This window comes from Hipposideros armiger, unplaced genomic scaffold (genome assembly GCF_001890085.2).
Source record: "Hipposideros armiger isolate ML-2016 unplaced genomic scaffold, ASM189008v1 scaffold_2, whole genome shotgun sequence".
NCBI classification, from domain to species: domain Eukaryota; kingdom Metazoa; phylum Chordata; class Mammalia; order Chiroptera; family Hipposideridae; genus Hipposideros; species Hipposideros armiger.
In genome coordinates this window covers 7,782,102-7,797,025 of record NW_017731352.1, presented here as the reverse complement: position 1 = coordinate 7,797,025, position 14,924 = coordinate 7,782,102, and the positions used below count along the sequence as shown (strand labels likewise).

General features: G+C 37.7%; 1 long non-coding RNA gene across 1 annotated transcript; it reads right to left on the bottom strand.

The window, feature by feature from the left end:
• Positions 1 to 1,638: 1,638 nt before the first annotated feature.
• On the bottom strand, positions 1,639 to 14,194 carry LOC109379240 (uncharacterized). The gene is made up of 3 exons (XR_002123159.1): positions 13,768 to 14,194; positions 7,896 to 7,951; positions 1,639 to 1,732 (listed from the first exon to the last, which is right to left on the bottom strand). It is a non-coding gene; the product is annotated as an uncharacterized LOC109379240 (long non-coding RNA).
• Positions 14,195 to 14,924: the final 730 nt, after the last annotated feature.

Sequence of the window (14,924 nt, the reverse complement as noted above, 5' to 3'; positions counted from 1 at the left end):
TTGCTTAGGGGGACATGGCGGAAAATGACCCTGGAAAGGCCATTTGGCAGGGCATTACGAGGCCTTTGCCTGACTCAACAGTTAGATTTGAGAGCAATAGAAAGTCTCAAAGATTTTTAAGCAGGAGTGTATCATGTTTATTATTTTATAATAACTCTGGTGAAGCGAGGAGGCTGGGTTACAGAAGGGAGCGCCTGGCTACACAGAAACCAGCTCGGAGGCTGTTCTAACAGTTCAGCCAAGCAATGCCAAAGCTCTGAATTAGGCTACCTGATAAAGAGGGGTATTTTAGACCCCGTTTTACAGATGAGAAAATCAAGGCACAGAGGAGTAAAGTAACTTGTCCATTGCCACACACAGCTCATAGACATGGGAGCCAGGATTCAAATCCAGGTAATAGGACTATAATGCCCCCTGCACATGCCACTACACTTCCAGGCCGGCTGATGGTAAGTGAGACGGGAGAGAGGCAAGGTATCCAGAAAGCCTTTGGCTTGAAATACAGAGTGGAGCAGAGGGTGCTCCCAGGAAACACTACGTGGATCACAGAGAAGAAGCAGGCTGGGTAAGAAATCACTCAGTCTTAGACATGTGGGCCAGGAGGTCTAGGAGAGCCAGGCCAAGATGCCAGGGAGCCGCTGGCAGTGCCAAGACTAGGCTTCAGGAGAGATCAGGCGGGCTGGAGGAAATCAACCCAGACATGGAATGCCATCATCACTAAATAGACACCATACCACCCAAGACCCTCATCCCGAAGACGTAGAGCTTGAGGCCATGAGAGGCAGCTAAGAAGAGAAGCTGTAGGGCCAGGATCATGTTCAAATTCTGGACTTAGATGTTTGTTCTGGGCTAAGTTTCTTCACTTTTAAACCAGAGTTTGGCACTTATAAACGAAGACCATAACCTTTTATTTGCCACACATTGTTGTAACAAAGTTAAAATTCAAAAAATAAAAAAAAGTAAAAAAAAGTAAAAAAATATATATATATAGCACCTAATACATTGCTTTCGAAAAGTAAGTGCTCAGTAAATGGTAATAATTATTATTATTACCATTTAAAGGATTTGTCCAAGGTGAGGCTAGAGTGTATAAAATGCTGTGGGCTGCCAGCCCAATTACACTCTTGGCAATTTTTTCCCATTAAAATCTCTTACCTACCTGGAATTTTCACTAATTTTTCAACTCAAGAAAAGAAGCTCTTTTGAGGAACATGAATTAACCTTAAAAAAAAAAATCAGTTTTCTTTTTTTTTTTTTAAAGATTTTTTTATTGGGGAATTGGGGGGATGGGAGCAGTGCTGGGAAATTGGGGAAAGGGGAACAGACAAGTTGCTGTCGTTTTGTTCTTCAATCTAGTTGTGGAGGATGTTGCTTCACTGGCCCAAGTTGGCACCATCATTGGTCTCTTCTCTGGCGAGGCACATCAGTTGCCAGCTTCTGGACGGCCGCTCACTGCGGCTGCTGGCCGCTCACGCTGGCTGCTGGCCACACACGGTAGCCCATGGCAATCCACTGCCACAGGGGCTGCAGCCTACGCCGTCGCCGGCGACTCATGGCAGCCCAGCTCCAGGTTGAGCTGTTGTTCAGCATCTCAGCTGTGGAGGGCAGTGTCACTGGCCCTCATATGTGGGATCCGAACCGGGGCCCTCTGGCATCCCAAGCGAGTTCTTAACCATCGCGCCACTCGGCCGGCCCAAAAAAAATCAGTTTTCTATTAGCCTAAAGATAAAACCTAAAGAAATTAGATAAAAATTACATATATGTATATATAATAAAATATAAAATATTGATTGGAAATATAAGTGCCACATGTTCCTAGCATCTTAAATGACTAAGGCAAATTTAGACTTGTTGCTTCTAAAGAAGAATCAAGTCAGAGGAGTGGTACAAAGTATGTCCCAGCCATGGTCACCGTGATCAGGATCTTCCACTGTGACAATATCTGTGTTCACAAGGGAACATCTCCAAGAAGGGGTAGTTTTTCAGGAGTCATGGACAGTTTTGAGATCTAAAAATCCTACAGAAAAGACTTGGACTTGGGAATAATGTAGAAACTTTGAAGACTGAAGGATATGTAACCATGTATTTATCACTTTGTCATTCCCAGCTCCTTCAGACATATTTTTCTTAGGGATTCAATGTGGTAACTAACAACATGGTTATTTAGTCAAAGACCTTGGGTTTGAAAAAATACAATACAGAAGAATTTCTGGTAAAATGACTCCAATTCACATCACACTCACACACACACACACACAAAACCACATACACAAAGTTCAAAACACAAACAAATGAGCTTAAGAGGAAAAAAGGACATTGCAAATAAATGAAATTTATTGTGTAATTTGATTGCCTGCAAGACAATATGTTCGGTAAGGACGTGAGTGTAAGAAATGTGGAAAAAGTAAAAAAGAAAGAAAGAAGGAAGGAAGGGAGGGAGGAAGGAAGGAAGGAAGGAAGGAAGGAAGGAAGGAAGGAAGGAAGGAAGGAAGGAAGGAAGGAAGGGAGAGAGAGAGAGAAAGAAAGAAAGGAAGAAAGAAGAAAGAAAGGAAGGAAGAAAGAATGAAAAATGTAGAGGAAGTAGTGCCAACCTCATTATTTGAAATTAGTAGGGATGTTTCAAGACTAAAACCTTTTTTTCCTTCCCCACTAAGGGCTCTTGGCCATTTTTGTTCTCTTCTGAACACGGCTGTGGAGCGTCAGATTCGGCTGGTCCTCCATCCTTCCACGCTCTCACCCCCACTGCGCTTATCTGAATATATAAGCCTGCCCTTTGCTCAGATTTATGGGTCGGGCCAGTGCTGTGTGTATTTACAGTGTTCTGACCTGAAGACCCCCGGCTGAAGGAGAAGAGGAGGAAACCGGGTCCATTCCATAAACAGAGACAGATATGAGGGGGAGGTAAAAGGCTCTGCTAGCACTTAACATTTTTAACTATTTGGCCAAGTTTAAGAATTAGTGATTAGATTAGAGTAAAAGAAAAATGAGAGAGTTGGGTGCAGACTTGGCAGGGAGTTCACGGTGTTTTTGCTTTAGTCCAGTTACTTAGAGGTTCTAGGTTTGGGGGTGGGAATGAGATTACATTTAATGTGGAAGGTCCAAAAGAAAATTGATAAGTCAGACACAGAGGGAGCTATAAAATGCTTTGGGAAGGCAGAGGGTTTATAAAGATGAGGATATAAACAACATTTAATAAGTTGGGAAATGTCTCCAACCACAAGTTGAGCTCCTTGTGTGAAGCAAGGCGACTTGCATTTTTTAAACTGTAATTGGTTATAGAAGAAAAAAATATCTCCTGCTCCATACTTAAATGAGAACACATTGCCACAGATTACTAAATCCCAATCAATTTTGAGCTGAAATATTTTTCTCAGGGCCTGGTGGCCCACTTGAAAGCAATTCCATTTTCAAACAGGACTGCTGGGTAAATGGGCCACCCCTAGGCAAAGAGATTGGCACATGCACCAGATCAAATGGAAAGTAAAGGGCAATTCAGTCTGAGGTAGTGGTTGACACCCAGAAACTGGACCCCTCTTCCCCAGGGCCGCATCTGTGTTGCACTGGCAAAATGCGAAAGCACAACTCCTGTCTGGGCCGTTCTCAAATAATCTACTTGCTGGAAAAACTTGAGTTCGTGGGAGAAAGTCTGACATACCAACTGATTAAATTAGAAATAATCCAGCATTGTAAGTAAAAGCTACGCTATTCATTGCGGACCTCTGAAAAGCAAAGCAACTGGACACCTTAGTAAATGAACCCTCCCCAAATCAATTTGCATTGCAATAGAGCAAAGGGCTATGATGCACATGATGGACGCTGTGACTGGAGAATTTGTGAAGTATCGAATTGTTTCCTTGAGCTCATTTTAATATAAAGCAATCATGTCCTCGGATGTTACCTGATAAAGCATCAGCTGTAAGGGTGATATTTGTTGGATTGGAACTTTTTGTTTTAACTAAGATATGTTCTCAATAATGAAGAGTGTTATTATTACATCCCATTCTTACATGGGTTTGTGTAACTTGGGTTGAAGTGTCACTAATAATTGCATGAGAAAAATGTATGTGCTTAGCACTGTGTGTGGCACTTCATAAGTGTTAACTTGTTTATGAGTAGTATATGATTATTAAAATCACTAGTAAGAAGTCAAAAGTAAAATTAATTCTGCAACTGAACTTTTAAAAACTTTATAATACAAAATGCACTGAAGTGCATTTTCTTTCCCATTCATCTTATGTTTAAAATTAAACATAAAATTTAGATCAGTAGAGCTAAAGAAGGCATTTGATTATCAAGTCAGAGCAAGCTGACTGTATAACAGTGAAAACTTGAGCAAAAAATGCTGCATGGGAAAGGGCCACCCCGACAAGGTTGCGTTTCTAAAGTAAAATGAAATAGATAATATTCTAGGAAACTAATCTTTTTATTGCTATCATTTTTGAACTTTGCTTTTCTATAAAATAACAAAACTTCCGCTTTGTAAATAATGCATGCTCAAAACAGATGCAACCGCATGAGGAGTATTTAGAAGGAATTTGGGGACTATTACATTGCAGCTAAAACGCTTTCCTATGTCATTTCTGTTGAGATCCATTTGCCGGTGAAATAATTTTTTTCTCTAATATGGTGCGGATCATAGCAACAGTGGGTTCAGATGTAACCATTTAGGAGCAGAGGCCTAGCTCAGTATGCCAGAAAAAAAAAAAAATACACGCACCACAAAGAACATTGAGATGAATGGCTCTATTTTATGAGCCATAAAAGTTTTATTCATCTTGACACTGAAACAGGTTTAGGCAGTGAGTTGACACGCCTTAAATAAATAAGTGGAATTAATTCCCTAGCCCTTGAAACAATAGCAGCATGCATGTAGCACGGAGAAATGCCCCATTGTTTCCTGTGGCTGCCTGATATTGATATTATTTGTGTTTTTCTGTGCTGCTGCCTCAGGGGCCTGGTTGATCCACTTCAGATTCATCCCCTGTTTTATTAGAGGTTGAAAAAGGTTCAAGACCTGTTTGTACCACAGCTCCCACCGACAGCTAAGGAACCAGTTTGGCGTCTGGTTTGTCTGTTGTTTTACTGCTGACCTTCAAATCAACTTTAACCCCTGACCTCTGGAGGCATCTATCATGACAAGAGGCTGTTTAACACAAATGGTGCCCATTTATAGGGGAAGAGACTCAGTAGATTTCCTTTTTTTATGAAGAATTTAGTTTTTCACCCCTCTTTTCTCAGTCACCACAGGTGAAATCCCTCTTAGCAGCTGGCTTATGAAATAATGTGAAGGGAGGCCTTAATGAGCAGAAAGCACCCTCAGCTGGAGATAAATATATGCAAATGAGATGCACAAACAAAGGAGCCTGGACAGAGAAATATCTGCAATTCCAGCAAAATGCTGCCTGCAGTTCGAAGATGAACAGCTTTGATAAAATGGTAACAAAAAGCACCTTTTTATTCTCCAGCATGTTTTACATTGCAATAGACCATTGTCATTGCAGCCCAGTGGAGCATGCCCAGGTTTTCTGCACTGTTTCAGAAAACTGTTTAAACATTTGTTTTAAGGCATTCATGAAATATAATCAATGGACTGCTTCTGTGCTGTTGTGATTTTTTTTTTCCTGGGTGTTTTTTAGATGTTACTGTAGTTATTATTTTACCTGTTGGTCTTTTCCTGGTTTAACATTGCTGTCTCACTGTGCTGTTTCACGTTTTGGTGACTGTTTCTTCCACGGGCTAGAATGAATTTTTTTTTTTTTTAAGTTTCGCTGGGAAGAGATTTCAAGTTAATAACTACTAAGAATTGGCTTTGAGGAAGGGTCTGAACCATCATAGAGCAACACCCAAACAACTAGTTTTAATGATGGCAATCAAGTGTGCAGAGAGCTAATTCAGACACAGGCATGTAACATGCTGATTTTAATAAGCTTTAAAAAGGCAATCTCTAACTTTTAAAAGTCTCTTTTTAATTTAATCGTCCTTGGTTCATATGATGCCAAAACAAACAAAACCATTAAAATATGTTTTCAATATGTATCTGCAGTGTTATCTGATGGTGTTTTAAGTTAGCATTGTGTTGGTAAAATATTGATTTGATGAGCTTGAAATAGAAAAGCTAAAATCACCAATGTGTTTGAGGGGAGAAAAGGAACACTTTTTATAAATGTTTAAATAATTCCTAATTAGGAATTTAGCCCCAGCCCCAAGATCTCCCCAGACAGAGGCTGGACCCATGACACAGAAATTGCCATATTTGAGCATATGTATTATGTTTAGGTTAATAATCAAAGCAGTTAAGGTGAGAGAAGAAACACTATATACTGCACATGTGTCAAATACTATCGCTTTAAAAGCTCAGCAATATTTGGGCTTTTCATTTATAATACAATCCTAGCATTCTGCACTAGAGGTACGAGGATCTTCGCGTTTCCTTTACCTAAATTATTTCATCTTGCTAGCTTGGATTGGAGTGGAGACATTTCTTCTGAATACTGTGTAGCTTTCACATTTTATGTGCCTTTCATCAGGCAAATGTCAAATTTGCTAATAACAAGAAAATCTCCTCATTTTTAATCATGCCACTCCTGTTGAATGGGCGGGGAGTGGGGGGGGGTGCAGAGAAGAGGGTGGAGGAGGGAACAGAAATGCATTGAGCAGTCTGGCCAAAGAGAAGAAGGAGAAAATACTTATTTGGGTTTTAAAATGACACACGCTCGTTATCCCAATGTCTGCACTGGCGCGTCATTAAATTCAGAATTTCAGGAGTTAATAGAAACTTGGTTATATTAAGGATGTTTTTTCAAGCCCAGGTTCGAAGCAGCATAATTATGTTCAACTGCTGTTGTTTGGAAAGGGCAAACAGCATCTTAGGCACAGAACAATGAAATTACAGCTGAGATTTAGGTTAGCAAAAGCCGTCTTCTCTAGGCTTTTATGATTCATTATTTCCCATTAAATACAGTATTAGAAGTGTACACTAGATAGCTCATGGTTGCTGCTCTCGGAGCACATTATCTATATTACACAGGTCTGGGGAGCAGAATTAGAAAACTTTGGGGGAATGAACAATATGTGTTTGCTGATAGAAGTACCATATGGCTCATCTTCTTCAATTGCTTTCATTGCGACTCTGATGCTGGAGAAATTAAAGTTTTATTTGATGTGGCACAGCTTAATGAACTGTCTTCTGTTAGGAAAATTGAATATGTTTCCTGTTATTTGAGCGCAGAGCCTCCATGGTTTGGCTGATGAGGGATGCATTATGTATTGTTTATTTAGCATTTTGAAAACAAAAGCAAGATATTGAAGGTAAAATTGATTACTGCTGGATTGCATTATATAATCACGTTTTCTCCCTTTAAATTTCCCTTTACAATCCTTCTGTAATGTTTTAGCATGAGATTGTTCCAGGGTTTTGTTTTTCCAAAGTATGCAGTGCTTGGTTTTTATCAAGATACCTTTATTTGCAAAGCAGCTACACAAAACCCTATACTCAGTATTGTTATTTTTATAGATTTCAAAGAATGATGTTTGGGAAGAATGGAAAATAATTCAATTTGTGTGAATCTAATTGCAAAACTTCCACTGAGCCCTCAATTGGTTTTGAGAGACACTAACATTTGCCAGTTGAAAGGGGGATGTCATTTTCTTTTGTCTGAAATAGACCGTTTAAGAACTAGGTTGGGGCCATCAGAGAAGGAAGAGATTTTTAATATTTGGAAATGCAAACCTCCAAATATCAAGTTTGAGATTTTTGAGTTAGTTGTCAGTGAAAGAAAAGCTGGACTCAACCTATGAATTTAAAAACAAATGAAGTATATATATTGTATGAATTTAGGGTTTTTTTTACTAAATAAATATGATTAAAGAAAACGTATAAGCAAAAATATACTTACATTATGAGAACATTGGGATGTCAATTCATGTGAATGCTCTCCACTCCCCGAAGAATCTGCAAAGAGACACATTTAGCATTTTTTTCAATTTCCCCGTTTTTGTTCTGGATCTGATCAGGTTTTAGAAATATCACATCTGAATGACCTCTAAAAAGACTGAACATAAAATCATCTTCTAATCGCTGTGTTTCTTTCTTTCATTTTTCAGTGAGAAATATTTCCCACATGTGCTGACAACTCAGGCACACCAATCGGCAACACGCAACGAGGATAAAAAATAGTTAAAATGAATCAACATTTATCTGGATTATACAATCCTGAATTTTAAAAAAATAAAAGTCATTTATCTTCTGTGTCCTGTGATGTTTTGAGGATTCTGGCAAATATGGCAGTTAAACAAACTTCTCTCACAATCTAAATACTGTCTGTTCAAGAGAGGCTTCCAATGTTTATAGGCCATAAGTAAAGAAGAAAAAAAAAAAAACCTGGTATTTAACCAAGAATTGTGCTCTTGAAAATGTCTCTGAACAAAGTGTTTAAGCAAAACTTTGGCCACGGGTATTCTCAATTCCTCATTCTTCCTCTGGGTTTTTTGTTGTTTTTTTTTTTTTCAGTGAGGTATTTTCCTAGTCTATCATCTCATTCCTTTTCTTGAAATGAACAAATTCATCTCAAAAAAATTAACCCCTGACTAGTGACCTGGTCATACAAACTTCCTTTAGACACAGTGGAGAAGAAAACATCACATTTTATGAAGCCCATCTCCTGCCAGGGGCCTCGGAGGAGGAACACCATTATGCATTGTTATCAGCGTGGTGTAATTTGACTGTTGACAAAGTATCCGTGGCAGTGAGAATGAGCACAGTTAGAAGTGTGGCGGATTGTAATCAAGAAGATGCTTAGCTGTGCAACACTGCATCTTGAGCAGATTTGAATCAACATTGCCTTAAGGGGACACACACACATACCAAAAGGAAAAAAAAAATCCATTAATTTTTAGAGGGAAAATTAGAGTGGCACTTGATGAAGTGAAATTTGACATGCGTTAATTGCTCTGCAGTTTTCCTAATTAGAGATTTTCAAATTCTTTCACTGCTGTCACCGTGATGGCACATTGTCTCGCTGGACAAATACTGAAATTGCAAATTCGTTTGATCAGGAAGTTTGACAGAGGAAGATAGGACTCTATATCATCTAGTCCACTTCTAAAAGGTGGACGGCTGGAAAGCAAACAGGGATTTTCACCTCTACCTTTGCCACAGATAAAAATGGGCCTTATTGAAATAGTTTTATTATGAGGCTTAATGTAAAGGAAGCAGGTGCTGATGCAATTTTCTTAAACAGCTGGACATGTTCCTTTGATACTCATGCCTCTGTTTCATATGAAATATTTCGGGTGAAAAAAAAAAGCCACTGAATTGCTACATTACATACACATTCTTGTATTTCTACTTATAGTCTTCAGAAATTGAAGAGAGGTAGATTTTGAAAGGCCATGTCACGTTTTTCCCAGTTCTGACGTCTAAGGTAACAACACCACTCCGGGTTCCCCTTCTTTGCTTCAAGTAATTGTACTACTGCCACTGGGGCCCCAGGATGGCACCAAATATGATACCATAATAATTTTGGCTTCCCTTTTTCAACCTCTCATGTCTAGCCCTTGAACCTCTCTTAATTCATTAACATATTGAATTTTTTCAATTTTCCATTTTCTTGCAATAACAATATTAATGCCGGGGCGAAAGCTTGATTGGAGCTAAATTACTTGTTACCTGCTGGCATTTATTTATATGGCATTGAATTATAAAGCTTTGCTATTGTCATGCCTTGGGCGAATTGTTTATGACACCAGTAATAGGAGTAATTGTTATTGTTGAAATTACCTGTCAGCTACCCATAGCAGTGGCCCTTGTCCCACTGACAAATAGTGACAAGGGAGAGGTATCCTCCGTGCGTCCCCCTGATGGCTTCTCCTCTGATAATAAGAAGTGCAGGGCCTCTGATAATTTGCCTGTCACTGTTGAGTGCAGCTCAGAGAGAGTTGGCCAAATTGTTGTCATTCACTTTGACAAAGACAGCAAAATGCTCCCGTGCAGGAGGAGGATTATCAAAATAAATGAAATCACTTACACCCCCTTTGTTTGTTTGGCTCAAGAATTGCCTGGCTTTGTATGAGGCTGTGAAATCAGGGTCCAGTTCTTCTGATAAACTGCTGATCATTCTAAGATGAGGATCTCGGGGAAGAAAAGGCACTTTAGAAAGACTTGCTGTTTTGTAATTTGCTATTAGCTATTAAAAATTATATTCCAATATAAGGAGAAAGTCAATAATATTATAACAAGAAATCTAAACATGTGGTTCACGCCATTCGTTTAAAGCACGTGTAAAATGCATACCTTTTTCTCTCCTGCCTTCTTTTTATCCCTTGTCTTATTAACCCATGCAGGCATGGCAATTCAGTATGCCTTCAAAAATGCACAAACTTCCTGGCTGCAATCAAGTTTTCTTTAGAAATCTATATCTCTGACTCTTTGAGCCTTAAAAGATTACATATATATATATATATATATATATATATATATATATATAAATCTCAAATCAAATCAAATTTGGGATTATTATTTCAAATGGACAGTTCCTTTCCATAAACTATCTTTTATTTATATAGTATCTGCATGTGTAAAAAGATAAATGAAACGTAGTTCCAGGTACGAAGCATCAGTTATCACAGGCGAACAGAGGAAGCGAAATGAGTCTGTTAGTGCCAGAGCTCAAACATAAATATTTGCATTTTCAAACTCCTTGATTGCACTCTGTGAACCTGTCATAGAGAAGAGAAGGGGACAGGAGGGGGGGAGGGGAGTGTCCACATCTGAAAGAAATGGACTTTAAAGTAATCAAACCTTGGCTCTTGTAAAAACCAAAATCATTCTCACTATTCCACAAAAGGCATCATTTCATGCTAGGAAGATTCTTATTTTTAAGGGGCCTGTGAGGTTATCCCTCATAGATCTTCTTGACAAATACGTGCTGTTATAAGAAGTTGAAAAAGGAAAGAAAAAAATAAATAAATAACCATGATAAATGTAAAATATTGGCTCCTTATAGGATCGTAATCAGCTGTTTATTGGTCTCTACCAGACAAGTAATGACCAACCCCAGTGGTAAGTGCGAGCAACATAGCCCTGGGCCCTTCCCTCCTAAACACTGGCCATTATCTGATTAGAGAACCTCCAAAGAAGTCACTATTGCATAATTTTATGGGTTTTAACAGCGCAGGTTGGCTGGCAGGAAAACTACCTAGGAGGGTTGATAAAGCAACAGTGAAACATGATTTTATTTACTCCACTTACACCTTGCTCTCTGAAAGAGTCCCTGAGTATCTCTGATTCTAGTGGCTGCAGAAGCAGCTTAAAATTGGCTCGAAAAGGAATTGCGTGAGTGGTGGGGGAGGCAGAAAGGGGAAGACAGGAAAAGTAAAATTATCTATCCCTTAAAGCTTTTCATGAGCTGCACAGTTTGAGGTAATTAACATTGTTATAAGTGTCTCTAGACCTTTTCTTGGGTGTTTTGTATTTCAAGCAGGTAAATAAGTTTTAGCAGTGCTAAAATCATATAGGCAATAATATGCTGATGGCGCTAAAATGAGTTTCTAATTCTTAATGATAATGGAATCTTCTAAAGGCGAGACCGACCACTCTCTGGTTTAACCATGTTGAATGTGTCCCTGATTAACAAGTGGAAAGCAGTGACATAATTAAGAGGTTATCTGAGTAATAAAAATGCTCAAACCTGTCTTGGAATGTGATCCCTTTAACAGATAATTTTAAGAATGTAGCATGTCCTTGCTTTCCCCGTCGAGACACACGTTAGTGATCCCAAGAGGGAAAATAAACGTACGTTTTTAAATGAAGATATTTAAAATGTACCCCCATATTTCAGCGCGTTGCTGTAACCTGGTCCTTTTTATGTTCCTCCTATAAAACCTAAATTAAGCCTCTCAGGAGTGGTTTTGCTGTAGGTTTCGTCTAAAAACACAATACATTGTAAATGGTTCCAGTACTTGAGTGCATTTTAACATGTAATCACGAATATTCATTCGCTTCCGTCCTCTTCCAAGCAGCAGCTCTTCTGAAAGCATGAGCCAGCTTTAAAATTTAGCTTCATTTGAAATGTAAACTTTTAACAAACAGTAATTGCTCATGTAGCTCTATTGATGAAGTGACTGGCAGCAATTCTCTCTCTCTCTCTCTCTCTCTCTCTCTCTCTCTCTCTCTCTCTCTCAACATTTTGAAACACCCATCAGTGTCAAAGGAAACTGCACACGGCTCCTTTGCTGCTCTAAATAAGGCTCAGCAATGTTAAGAAAAATGTCAGAAAAAGCTCAGTGGATTAAAGTAACATTTCTGCACCATGTCACCGAGAATGGCAGGACAGACTGGTCCGCATAATTCTGAAAGATATTTTGTGTAAAGTGCTTACTCTGTAAACCAAATGAAATTTTATTTGGAAGGATTGAAGGCTGTATTTGATAACACACAACATTCGAGTTATGTTTCTAAATCTTGTTATTCCTTAATATGCCTTTGGTATGTATTTTCAGAATTAGAACAATAATACACCTTTCTCTTTGTAGAATGTTTCTCCACCCGTGTGCAGCGTTAAAATATATTTTGGACTCTTTGACGCATTTTTCTTTTCTTTCAAAAATTCCTAGGGTGTTCATTCAGTGAAAGCAGTAAAAAGCACCGGGCTCTTCTTACACATGCAAATTCATTGAACTAATCAGTTCTTTTTCCCCTTAAATAAAATTTGTAGATAGCGTTGGAGACTTTCAGAAGAGTTCATTTACAAATATAAAAAAATAAAGCATTCACATTTCATTCATGTATTAAAAGTAAATTACTGGTTTGAGGTTTTTAATTTGTTTTGTTCTATTTTTCTAAGGAATATTCAATAATTGCAAGAGTATAACGGTAGTAAAATATCCCACAGTATCATAAGTATGTAATTAAAACTTAGCAGTTGAAAAAGAAAATATCTTACAAATTAAATACTAGATACCAGTGGACACAGCAAGATTTGTTCTATAGAAACAAGGTAAATCTCAGCCGATTTTAAATATAAACTTTTTCAAAACAGGTTAAAAATGAATTTAGACAAATTTGTCTTTTAACCTTTAAAGATTTCCTGCCCGTTTCTGTATGTCTTTTATTACATTAATTTTTTATTTAAATTACACCATTAACTGGATATGAATTTATCAAGAATGCATGTATTGATTTATAAAACAGTACCATTAATTATTATAATAGCTAGATGTAGCTGATATTACAAAGCCATTTAAAGGTTTTTAATATAACTTGGACATACATAGATAGATAGATATTATGGACAAGACTACAATTTAAATTGGCTACCAGCAGTTAATGAAATCCTTGATTTATATTCTAGTTTAGAGATTGATTATATTGTTGCTTTGTAAAACTATTTATATTACTCCATTTTTCAAAGGATGTCTCAATAAAAAAGCTAAATAAAATATTCAGTCAATTCCCAAAGCAGATTTTGTTTTCTATATTTTAAATGCTAGTGAAAATAATTGATTGTGTGTGTTCCAAGCTTTGTCATTTCCATTCCAGAGGTGGCTTTCCTGATGGGAGCCTCGTTTGCAATGCACACGTTCGCACACTCTTGATCCTTGCAGAAACAAACCCCTTCTCTTTATTTCATTACCCGCCCCCGCCCTCCCCTCTCCCCAACAAACCCATGTATATTTCACAAAACCCGCACATCAGGACACATAAGTCTTTTTGGCATCTTTTATGTTATGCATTTTTTTTTCTTAAGGTTGTGGAAAACTGGGACTTACCCCAAAGCCGCAAAACAGGCAATCACGAAGAGTATTTGGGTAAGAATGCAATCTGAAGAGAAAAAAAGAAAAATGAGGACGAATATAAGCAAATAACAGTAACACTTTCAAATTACTTTTCAAATGGTAATTAGCCAACGAATAGATTGAAAGTTAAATTCTTTTCACATTGTACTTGGTTTGGGTCTCCTAGTCTCTTTATTTATATCACTTTTCCTTGCCTGGCAACATATGCTACCGATTTATTATACTATTTTTACTGTTAGCAGACAAATCTAAAGGCTAGCTGAGAAGGCTAGCTTCATCTGATGACTTTAACAACAACTGCAGGGCATCCTTGAGGGTGAGCCAATAGGCTCTTTTGAAGCTATAATACTATTAACCATTTTGCTGCCGAAATATTTCTTATAGCTAAAAGTTGGTTCTGTCTTTTTGTAGGGGCTGCGGGTTTTACATATACAAAAGTTAAATGTAAATGATTTGTTTTGTAAATATTTCAATAGCCTTCTAAGCACTTTCTTCCACGTGTCTTAAGTTCCCTAAAAGCCATATGAATGCTTTGGTTTCTTTATTTTCTCCTTCTTTTACAGGACACTGCAATCTGGGCACACATTTATATGTAAACAGCTATCAAGCATCAAGTTAAGCTGTCACCTCACCCTCCCCCATGCCATTAATTTTCTGCTAGGCTATTAAAAGAAACAAATATCCCTTAGAGTTTCAATGATCACGTACCTCTGAGATATGTACAGACCAAAAAGTAAAGTTCAAGTGAGCTTCTTTTGGGCTAAGAATCTAAAATTACTTTCCAAATTAGAGATACCATATATTGTGGCCATTTTAATAGACATGTGATACTAAGCAAAGGTTTTATGCCTTTTAATATGTACACATGGAAGTTCTGTTTTAGAATTGTGTTTGTTGACCAAAAGTATTCATTTTTAAGTTGCCAAATAACACACTTCCATTTTTTTGATCATCTGTAATTTACTTCAGTCCAAATCATGTTGTTATTTTAATTCAAAATTTTTATAAACAATTTCTTTCTCCTCATAAATGTCCCATGTGGAGTTCACTTAACAATCTCAAGTACATTTTATAGAATTTCTTTTGAACATACATGGCTTCAGAATTTCGAAATTAAATCTCAAATATTG